Source organism: Hyaena hyaena, unplaced genomic scaffold, assembly GCF_003009895.1.
Source record: "Hyaena hyaena isolate Hyena2069 unplaced genomic scaffold, ASM300989v1 scaffold_475, whole genome shotgun sequence".
NCBI lineage: Eukaryota > Metazoa > Chordata > Mammalia > Carnivora > Hyaenidae > Hyaena > Hyaena hyaena.
Genome location: NW_024081109.1, coordinates 266,533 through 278,432, shown reverse-complemented (window position 1 = coordinate 278,432; position 11,900 = coordinate 266,533). Strand labels below are relative to the sequence as shown.

Here is an 11,900-nt window from a genome sequence, read left to right as displayed (position 1 = left end):
TTAGCCGTTCGGAATTTTTCTATGCGTGTAAGTATTCTTTACCAAGAAAATTTGGGATCATACATAGTATATGCTTTTTATTGGCCAAGGATCCTCACATTTATTCCTCCATTTTATTACATACCTTATTCTTTATAAGAGCTGCATAGCTATGTTGGCTTTTTAACATTGTATCGAGTTTTTCGGTAATCTTTAGCTATTATTAAGTAGTTTTTAACAAGGGTTACAAGCTGCTATTTTGAAACATAGTGTGGTAAAACTTTCAGATTGTCTAAGGCCAGATGGGGATACTTACTTACTAGGCAAGTTAAGTAACATGTTTACACAGAGCTTGCATGAAGCTCGGGTGACTGCATAAAGCAGGTTTCTAAAGTAGTTTCTGTTTTGTGTTTTGGATAGTGCATTTTTCAAGGTGAATTTAAATTCCATATGCAAACAAATTCAACTCCTTAAACATGAACCTGCTCCTGTGAAGAAAAGGTAAAAGATAGAAGGCCAGTGGCCCAGAAGTTTGAATTTCAAACAGGTTAAAAAACAAAACAAAACCTCAGAGCAGCCAGGGACTGAATATTTTGATAGTAGACCCTAGGGAGGAAGCTGTGAGTGAAAGGGTATTACTCTGCTTACTATTAAAGAAGACAGAAAGCTAGGAAATTCTCACCTTTTGTATTTCTGTGCACAGAAGTGCTGAAGGCTCTGTTGATCTAATCACTGGCGTGTATTTACTAAAATTGTGCTGTGCTGGCTTCCAGGGAAAACATAGACCTGAATAAGATAATCACAAAGAAGTCTGGTTCTAAAAGCACGTATATGCCCTGAAATCTTAGGCCCAGTTGTGTAATTTTTTTGGGAGCTGTGGTTGAAAAGGAGCCAAAGTGTCTATGGCATTTTAGTTACAGTTGCTGGTAATAATCTGCTTTTTCTTATTTACTTCTAACAACATAGGTGGCATTCTCCCCAATCTGAGGATTAATACACAGGCTGTGATAGATGAACTTAACTGCTCAAGATCTCATCACCTTTTTAGTGGTGGTGACTGCAGGAGATTCCGGCTTAAGCCAAGAACCTGTGTTTTCTACTCTGCTGTGTCGCCTTTCGTTAATGAACACTACCTTACAAAATTTTCAATCTTAAGAGTTTTTGCCTCTTTTTGGGCTTCCTTACGAATAGAGATGTTCCTTATGAAATAAGAGACATGAGTATCATCGTATGCATTGAAAAATAGTCTAAAAGATAGCATGGACTCTGGTATCCTTTTAGATGAGGTTTCTGGTGCTGTATTAAAATATACCTGGAGCTGATGTCACTAACTATGTCAGAACTGTTATTTTAGTCACTCTGATGCCCTGCTAAACTTGGATAGCGTAGTAAGTTGTACTTATTACAGGTGTTTTATGCCTTACAAACTGGATGGATAATCTCATATAAGTTACCATTTTTATGAATTATAAACTAGTAAGATAATATAAAGGCCTTAAAAATTAAAGTTTACTTATTTCATTTTAGTATTTTGTAGTTTCTTAAAAGCACATCATGACAATTCAATAAAGTGCAGGCCCTAATATTATGGTACATTAATCTCTTTCAGTTTTCTAGTGTATGTGACAGTTGTATTTTAAAGAAATGTGACAGATACTGAAGTTAATAAAATATGATCAGTTGTAATTTGTATTTGAGAAGAAACCCACATATGGGAAAACATTTGAGCTTTTATTTCTTGGTGATTGTTAAGGATGGTAATTGGATTCTTATCTAAGTGGTGTAGCTGCTCTTGATTATCTCTTGGACAGCTTACACTGAATGAGTAGGTTTTATAGTTGTGGGATACAAAAATGTTTCAGCACCAGAAAGACATCTTTAGAATGTGTTAAGATCTATTGATTTTTCAGCTGTCGAAGGGTGGAGAATGCAATGCTACATGTGTGTATTTTCAAGAATTAATCGATCTTACTGCTGATGGAAAGAAATAGAAAGTTTATTTTGCAGTTTAGCTTGAAAGTCTTTTTTGGAGACACATTCATGTGTCCCCTCCCCCCCCCCCCCCCAGTCAAGAAACTATGTAGGTTCTATTAATGACAACAAAAGAAGCATTAGGTAGGATCCAGAGTTTAAAATGTAGTTGGGTTTTGATTTTTTTGTTTTACCGTTTATTCAGTTTTGAGAAACAGCGTGAGGAGGGAGAGGAAGAGAGGGTAGACAACAGAATCCAAAACAGGCTGTCAGCACAGAGCCTGATGTGGGGCTTGAATTCATGGACAATGAGATCATGACCTGAGCTGAAGTAGGTCACTTAACCTTAAGACTAAACCACCCAGGCATCCCAAAATGTAGTTGGGTTTTAAAAACTGTTTAAATCAGCTCTTGTGGAATTGCATAGGGGATTGCTGTTCCCTGAATGTTCTGTTTCTAGGGAGAAACTAGTTAAGATGAAAGAAGCCAAAATAGAAGGGAGAAAACCTGAGAATTGGCTGTGTCAAGTAGACAGAGGGAGAGGGTTTCCTGAAATAGTCGGTAATCAGTAGAGTCAGATGTGTGGATGGATGTCAAGGAAGATGAAGACTTAAAGGTTCTACTTCTTTGAGCTTTGAGATACTGGAAAAATACCTAATTATAATTATATAGCGTTAGCTGTGTCTTGCTGGCGGTTGAGTTGGAATAATTAACACTTTTCAGTAACTTGCAGGCTCTTCTAAACGTATAATAATCACATCATCAGAAGTCAGTTTATAATCTAAGGTACATGAGCATCTGAAGAGCCATGGAATCCGGAGTGCTGGAAGCCTTCGTCTTCTCTGTAACTTGCACAAGCCAGCACCTCACACTTGTACCTTCTTGTGGTCTTTGTGCGGTTTCTCATCTCCTTTCTCTACAAGTGTAACTTTAGATTGACTTCACATCTTCCTCTTTAGGGTCGCGTTTTCTCTTTTCTAGTCATGCATACACGCACGGTGCCCACTGTCCTTCCCTCCCCTGCTGAAGCTCCCGTTCTGCACCACCTGCCTCTTCTTTCCTAAGCTTCAGACTCGCCTTCTGTTCTCCTTGATAAACTGTAAGTAACTCTCATTTTGTAATCTGGAATTAGAAGATTCAGAATTAAACTGCCTCCTTTACAGATTTAATTTTTGCCCCATTTTCTTGTTTATTTTCATGATCTTAACACTTTCTTAGTCATCCAGGCTTAAAATCAAAGGTTACCTTTGATTCTGCCCTCTCGCCTTTTCTCAGAAATTCTTTGGACTTTTACTGCATTATGGTTCAGAAATCAGGTTCTCCTGCAGCTTTTCCATTTTCCCAGCAACAAAATACTTTTAATCCCTTTGCCTCAACTGCCATTAATGGAGGAGACATCCCTAATCTCTACGTTTTGCCATTCATCATGTGCACTGCTATTGAATTAATTGTTCTAAAGGCAGCCCTGATCATGTTTTCCCTGCCTGACAGAAGCAAACAAAATCAAACACACTTCTTGAGTGTTTCTTATGTCAGCCTTCGTGCTGGATGCTTTGTTCTCATTTGGTTGTCATAGTAGTTTTATGTCGTAGGTACTACTTATCACTCCACGGATGAAGACACTTGCACTTCACGAGCCTGGAGGGTTGCTAGTAGGTAGAAAAGCTGGAGTTTGAATCCCAAAAGTGCCTTCCAAACACTGCTCCTCCACTGAGCGGTGCTGATCAGCTCAACAGTGAAGTTCTCGGTCCCCAGTGAGGCCTTTCAGAACTCCATTATCTGGCCTCCATGCTCTTTTTCGAATTTAATTCTTGTTTTATTCAAAGTTGGGTTTACATTCTTTCTTTTACATTCTTCTATAAAAGAAAGAATGTAAACTCTTGGTTTTTCATGCATTTCCACTTAGATTTTTCTCCCTTTCCTTTCTCTGCCTTCTGAAGTCTTTCAAGTGAAAGGCTTCAAGTAGAAAGGCTGGCAAGTGCACCGTGTTTCCTCTTCTCTGTCCTCAGGGTGCTAAGGTCTCCTCTACTCCTGTGGTTGCTTAACCTTGTGGTGATAACTGTCTGTGCTCAATTTGTCCTTGAGTGCTCTAGCAGTCGTTACTGGATTATAAAATCCTGGAAGCAGAACCCCTGTCTTACTGTTGTCTCTCCCAGTGGATGCTCAGGAAATAGGGATGAACATGAAAATGATCACTAGTCAGCTGCTGCTTTAATGGCATTTAAGTAGTATTTCATTGTAGGTGCTAGATGACATACAGTAGTTTACTGGGGTCTGTGTGTGTGTGTGTGTGTGTGTGTGTGTATAACAAAACCAGATTTTCTTGTAGGCTATCAAATGAGTTCTTTGTTTTCAGCTTGATTACTAGGTAATTATCATTACTTTTATAAATAAAGTTTATTTTTAAAACTTTTGTTTTTCTATATGCATATGTCTGAGTTATTGTATATAAAAATTCTTAAAATTAATGGTTTGACATTTGGATTCTTTTCTATGCTGTTGAATTAGACAGATTTTCAAATGGATTGTAATATTCTCATAATTCTTCAGTTTCTTCTATGCTTCAATGGATATGAAAGGCAGAATAAAACTTTCCCTATACTGCAGGCTTACATTCTTCCTTTTGGTGATCTCAGGAATCTCCCAACTGTATGATTAGCTGAAATGTCCTCCACAGATAACACATAACTCTTTGCTTCCTAAAGAGTTATGTGAAATTTCAGACTTAATTGAATCCATCAAGGTTAATGGTTCCCGTGCAGAATTTACAGTTTTACATTTATATCTGTCTTTGCATCCCATAACGTGTTACAGGGTAGCAACTTAATAAGTAATTATTGCTTCATTAAATAATAACAAGGTGGGATATCTTGGTGATAGTGTTGGGGGAGACTTTTGGGGTTTCTTTTGGAATGCTAAATGCATGATTATAAAGGAGTGAGGTTGGTTCTTAAGCTAATCTATTTGCCAGTCTCCCTGCTCTCAGCTTTCTAAAGTGTTAACAGCAATCACAACTACTCTGGAAATAAAAGTTATAAGCAAGTTTAAAATAATTTGTCGACTTTAAAATTAGGTTGATATAGTCACATGGCTCAAATTTCAAGTGTACAAAAAGTTTTATAAACTGGAAATGTCTCCTCAGATATTCCTTCTTACCCTCACTGGGACGTAGCCGTTCATCTCTGGCATGATGTAAAAGAAACGATTAATTTATTTGTGAACAAGTAAATGCGAATAAATGGTTTTTCTTTCCGCTTACAAAAAGATGAGGCACACTGCACATGGTTTTTCACTTGCATTTTTAACTGAATTTATCACTCATTCTATATCAATAGATTAAAAGCTTCATTTTTTAAAAAGAATTTTTGTAGCTTCAAAGTATTTGCTCTCTATAGCTACATATGTAGATTGCATATGTAGTTAACTGTATTTTCTATTGGTAGACATTTAATGATTTTCACTTCTTTACTGCTACACCTGTTGAAGCAACACTTTGAAGAAGAGAAGTAAAAAGTAGCAGCTTTTTCCCTGTAGGGGAAAATAGAGCTTGAAAGCTGAAATGGGTGTTTCATGGTGGAGAATGAAATGGATATCTTTTCTGGCCTGGATGATTAATGGTCCCGTGAATGGAGAGAAGGCAAAAAGGAGAAGCATGCAAAAATGCTTGTTAGAATTCATAGTTGACTGGTGAATGGGAAGAGTAGGGGAGGCAGTCCTGATGGGTGGTTCCGTTACCAGTCAGCCCTGGATGTGTTTGGACGTGTGGAGAAGTAATCCTTGACACCTGGAAACTGGTCTCTGAGCCTGTGACCTCTGACAATACATTTAATACAGATTGGAAAGCCATTCAGGGTACAAACTAAATACCCTGTGTATCATCCAGAAGGAAATCTCATAGCCTACAATTAAATATATTTTATGTGGTTGTTAAGTTTTTTTAAATTGTATTATTATCTGTTCAAAGATCAGATTTGAACGACCAAAAGCAATGAAATTAAAAGAAAATTTCCTTCTTCAGCAAGCTTCCCCCAGCCACATCTATGGATTTTTAAGTGTGGTGTGAATCCTCTCAAACGTCTACTTATAAACGGAAATGAGATATTCATGCGTTTTAAGAATGTCAGTCGGAACCCTGTTGAATAACAAATGGTAAGAATGATGAGTCACAGTTGAATGAAATCAGTGAATGAGGTGGTGTCTGGAGGCTAGGTGAGTGGCAAAGGCCCTCAGATTCTTCCAGACCGAGGGTGCTGTAAATACGGAGCCGTGCTGTGTGACTTGTATCAGTTCTGTCGGGTTACTCTGACAAGTCCTTTACCGTTGGGTAATCTGGGCCTTTTTTTTTTTTTTTTTTTAGTAGTACCGTATGGCTTACCGAACAATGATGTATTTTCTTTGAAAGTCCTTTGCAATCATTCTGTCTTAAATACGGGATTTGAGTGTTTCTGATTGGCATTAAAAAATTAGTTTTTAGATGCTTGATAGATTGGTCTTTTCTTTTTACAATGGTACTGCATATGGTTTAGTTTTTGTTTTTTTTTTTTAAACAATGGCTCATTTACACTCTGTATACCTGCGATTCTCTTTTGGTTACCTACCATACACTTTGCTAGTCATTGTAGAAATAATAAGTAAAAGATTGATTGTTGCTTTTTTTCTCCATATAAGAGCAGTAGGAATTCACTGTAGAAAAACTAGAAAATACAGAAAAAGAAGCAAAGGACTGTCAGGAATTTACCGCCCAGGGATGATGTATCCTGTAGTTAATTCTGAGAGATTTCTATGTTACGGAGAACACGAACTAGAAAAGGCCAGCTTTATGAATCCTGCTACCGCATCAGCAGGTAGAGTGGGTGATGGACGTGTGGAAGATGTGATTTCCTCTCATCTGGACTCTTTGCTGGATAACTGCGGCTGTGGCCGGCCCTCCGCTTGGTTGATTTGTGCACATGCCTTGCCAAGTGCGTAGTTGGTCCACGGTTGATAATGGGAGAACTACACACCTCAGTCACTCAGCTTTTGTCCTGATGACGTGTCACTGTGTGTCTGTAGTCCATCTCTGAAATACTGGACCTAAGTTTATTAGAAGTCTCTCTCAGTACTTAGTTTCTAATACTTAGAGCGAGTACCTTTCAGTTGTTTGTAATCTTTTTACTCTCAGTCGTGTTAGACAAAAATATCTTGCTAATTTAAATAATGTTCATTATTTCATTTGAATCTTAAACCTGAGGAATAGTCAGTAGGAAGGATAACGACCAATGGTAGCGTTAATGGTCAGTGTTGAGGTGAAGGCTCAGACCTTCATAAATGATTCTGCAGTTTTTTCTCACTGATCACCCAAAGTTTATCAAGTTCAATATCTGCTTGCTTCCTTTTATATCCATCAGTGCCTTCTGTTGAGTAGAGCATTATCAAAATCAAGCTCTGCTCCTGAATGTCTTCATATTTTTTGGTGAGTGTGTCTTTACATTCATTTTTAGTGACGCGCAGAAGCATCCACCTGGCGGGCAGTCTGTTTCTGAAAGGATGCTGCTCCCTCTGGAGGCCAATCTGGAATCACACTACACTAAACTTTTTTTTTTTTTTCTTTTTTAAAGTTAAGTTTACACCAACTTGGTGAACTTCTTGTTCTTACTTTTTAAAATATTTGCGAGAGGGTGGGAGTGCACTCGCGCACCCGAAAGAGTGGGGGGAGGGGCACAGAGAGAGGGAGAGAGAAAATCCCAAACGAGATCCACATCCAGCACAGAGCCTGAACCCTGGCTTAAAACCTGTGAGATCATGACCCAAGCCGAAATCAAGAGCTGGACGCTTAACTGACTGAGCCACCCAGGCGTCCAGTACTACCTTGAAATATGACAGGTTTGAATCTGCCACAAGTCTTGGCAGGTACCAGCAGTGAAGAAAAGGTGTGTACTGCATTGTACAGGGTCTTACTTTTGGTAAGCACAGAGTGAATCTGCATAGTGGCTTTCCACAGTTCTAAAAGTCAGGTCAGAGCTTAGTGGTACTGCGCCCTGTGAGGGTTTTAAGCTTGAGCTTATATTGAGGCACAGTTTTTCCCAGGGATGTAAAGCGTTTTGTAGTGCTGTGCTCAAGGGTTGGGACTTGGTGTATATGTTCGAAGAGAAAAATGATTACAAGTCTTCATAGTAACCAGACCAAAAGGTTGATGGTTTTTTTTGTTGCAGTTTTTCCCATTGGTGCTTCACGTTGGATTTCAGGATCTTTGTGAGGTTGTCTTCAGTGAGTCTGTGGTGTGGTTATTGATTTGGTTGGAGGTTTTCAGGCTGTCTTAAGAATGTGACCACGTATTAAGAGAAAATGAACCCCAAGTTCTGTCCAGGGCTAAGAGCATGTGTCTTTGCACTGATGACTCTTGCGATCTCTTATTTCCTTTCCTATATCCTGGGGGGGAAATACGATAGGTGATGATGGACTTGGGTCACTTTTACACACTTAAGTTGGGTTCGTTTCATTCCCTGTGGAACAGTGCTCTGCTGGAGATAGAGGGCAAGTAAAATTTGGGGAGTGTAGTAGACAAGTAATGCGCCTCCTCCCCAAAGAGGTTCATGTTTTAATCTCTGGATTCTGAATGTTAACCTTCTCTGGCGAAGGGAGATTAAGGTTGCCAGTCCCCTGACTTTTAGGTCAGGAAGACTGCTGGATTTTCCTGGCAGGCTTGGTGCAACCGCAGGTTTCTTGTGGGAAGTGAGAAGAGGCAGAGTGAGGAGAGATCTCGGCCTGGTGTTGCTGGCGCTTCAAGATTCAGCACAGGGTCCTGAGCCAAAGAAGTAGATGGACATTAGACCCTTGAAAATGCAAGAGAACACCCCCTACGGCTTCCGGGAAGGAGTACAGCCCTGCTGATCGTGTCTTCCCAGCCCAGTGAGGCCGCGTCACACTGCTGACCGCTAGGACTGTAACAGTGAGGTGCGTGGACTTAAGCTAGTAGTGTTTGTGGCGACGTGTTACAGCAATATAGGTAGGCACACAGAGACCGTCTGTGCTCTCAGGGAGATGATTGCTAAGCAGTCCCTTCCCCCAATAAAATACTAAGAGGACACTCATAAAACTGATTAAACGAGTGCTACTGGGTTTTGTGTTTTGTTTTTTGAGAGCACTAAAGGGTGTAAGCTCTAAAGTGAGGGAGGTGGGGAGAGAGAGAGAGAGAGAGAGAGAGAGAGAGAGAGAGGAACTTAGGCAGGCTCCAAGCCCAGCATGGAGCTTCACGTGGGGCTCTATTCCAGAGCCGAAATCAAGAGTTGGACAGTTCACTGACAGAGCCACCCAGGCGCCCCAGTGCTACTGGGTTTAAATGGTGGTGGCCTTGAGCCCCTGCCTGGTGGGATTGCCTCTCATTTTTGCATCTTCCTGGAGACAGCCTGAATTTCTGGAGCTGCTGCTTTTCTTTAATGACAAAAGTGCACTATGGGGCAGGTGGGTCAGAGTGGTGCAGGATGCTGCTGCAGCTGGGAGAGCCCCAGGTGTGAAGACCAAGGCGAAGTTAGTTACTGTAATGGAGCTACCATTAACAGGGAAGGTTACAGAACAGCGTTCTCACTAAAGAGGAGTGTGAGCAATGGAAGAGAGCAGCTAGTTTGAGAGGTGAGGGGCTAGATAGAAGGTTTTGGGTTCACACATAATTTGGAGTGATGGCAGGAGCCCCACCCCCCTGTAAAATTAATCTAGTAATTTACTAGATGCACTGGGAAATTTGTGGTAAAGAGGAGGAAGATTTTGAATCAGCAGGGCAGGGGAAAGGAGAAAATGTATGTGCCCTAAAGTCACTGAGGCAGTGATGTTGGAGAAAGGCAGGAACAGAGTCCACAGCCATGACTGCTTTTCTGGAGGACAGGAGTCTGGGGTCCTTGTCAGCTCACTACATGGAGTCTTTCCACTTGGGAGGCAAGAGTCTTGTACGAGAAGAGGTTGCTTTGCTCTCAGTAGGGAAGAAAGACTGTCCTGTGCATTCACTGTAAACACACGTGTAGATTTCTACCCCAGGCTTACCAGCTGTAAGCATGCTGGGAGGAATTAGAGTGAGGTGGTGGGGAAGACATTTATAAGTTACTGGTTTCAAAAGTATTTTAGTTCCTCTAAAACACAAGTACTTCCCAACCCCACACACCTTCAAATTTAAACAAACGCCCGATAGAAACATAAAGCCTTCATCCTCTTCTCCAGTGGTCTGCGCGTTTTCAGTGCAGTAGCAGAGCGTGCGTGGCTTAGTGTCCTTTCCTATTGATTTCTTCCAGAGTTCTTTTCTGCTAGATGACTGATACAACAAATCAGTTGAATTCTTTAGTGCCTGCTTGTATCTTTAGTTTTCCCTCTAGGTTTATCCAACTCTGGGACTGCTTTGTTCCAAGAAATATTTTTTGATGCTCTTTTCTTTCATTTTGAAATGCCACTTACGAGAAAAAGTAACCTTTACCATTGTTTATCCCTGGCGTTTGTTTCAAGACTTTGGCTTTGCTGTTAACCCGCTCCTTTATTTCTCTGTGGGTTTCTATTTTCAGCTTACCTACCAAGCCTATGTGAAATTTAACGAGCGTTTCACTGGTTTTATTTTGTCCTTTTCCAAGTGTGCTAGTAATCATTGTAATCTGTGGAGGGGAGATGGATACCAGAAACATCCTGTGCTTTATTACCAAGCTCATGTTTAAGCTGACTCCCAGGTGAGGCCAGTGGGCCATCCTCCTGTCTGAGTTTGACAGAGATGAATTTCCTGAGCAGGAATTTAAGATGGCGGAATTGTCAGCTTCCGCCCTCAGTACTCTTAGTCACTTGGCACTCTGACGTTCCTCTGTGATCAGGAGGGACAGCTCTTGTCGCACAGAAAACCTGGTGACAGGTGTTTAACATTTTGCTCCATGAAACTAGAATAAAACACACTCAGATACTTGGAAATTAACAAAAACAAGAGTGTTTGCAGGATATAGCAATTTAAGTCACATCTGAGGGACTGTGGATGTTTTGGGTGCAAAGTGTCAGTCTGTTGTATCCTCAATTCATTTTATTGCCTGTCTACTGTTCATTCCCTCACTGACCTGAGTATAGTCTTCATGGTTTTCAGCCTTCTATCAGTGGAGTCCAGTCAGGAGGGAGAAACCACACAGGGTAGGTAATAAGGTCAGGTAATGTAGAGAAGTAGAGAAGCGTTAACAAGATTGACTAGTAAGTGAAGTGCTCCAAAGAATGTGGAAATAGAAGGATTTGCCTCTACCCCCACGGGCCATATTTAAGCACCCAAGGAAGAGGCCCACCCAGGGCTGGAATCTGCACTTTGTGGGGAGGATGTGTGTGTGGCTCACTGGAGGGCAGGGAAGTTGTTCTGGTGCCTCCTTAATGGAAGCTTACGGAAATCTGCTTTCTGGGTCCCAAGATATACAGAGGTGTCTTACCAGAGGCTGCCTCCCACAGACCACCCAAAGGAGGGTGCTGGGGAAGGCCACTGGCTGTTAACCCGTAGGCACCACAGAAGCCTTCCAAGCAGTGCACCCGACCTAGAAGCAAAGCCCTTTTTTCGTGCCGTGTCTCTGGCACCATCTACTCCTGCTCCGGCCGAACATTCCCCGTCAGTAGGAAATGGTACAGGAAATAGAATTTTTTTCTATTTTCAATGGAATAGATTTGACATATGACACTGTATAAATTTAATGTGTACAGTGTGTCACTTTGATACATTCGTATCTTATAGTATGGTTGCCTTTGTAGCAATATTTTTCTTTTAATGGTTTTTATTTTATTTTTGAGAAACAGCATGAGCAGGAGAGGGGCAGAGAGAGAGGGAGACAGGACCTGAAGCAGGCTCCAGGGTCTGAGCTGTCAGCACAGAGCCCGACGTGGGGCTCGAACTCACAAACTGTGAGCTCATGACCTGAGCCAAAGTTGGAGCTCAACCAACTGAGCCCCCCAGGTGTCCCTCCTTTGTAGCAATATTTATC

General features: G+C 41.1%; 1 protein-coding gene across 2 annotated transcripts in view; it reads left to right on the top strand.

Annotated features, from left to right (window-relative positions):
• Window positions 1-11,900, top strand: part of PCMTD1 (protein-L-isoaspartate (D-aspartate) O-methyltransferase domain containing 1) — a 67,725-nt gene that overhangs the window by 1,119 nt on the left and 54,706 nt on the right. The gene's annotated exons all lie outside the window — the stretch shown is intronic.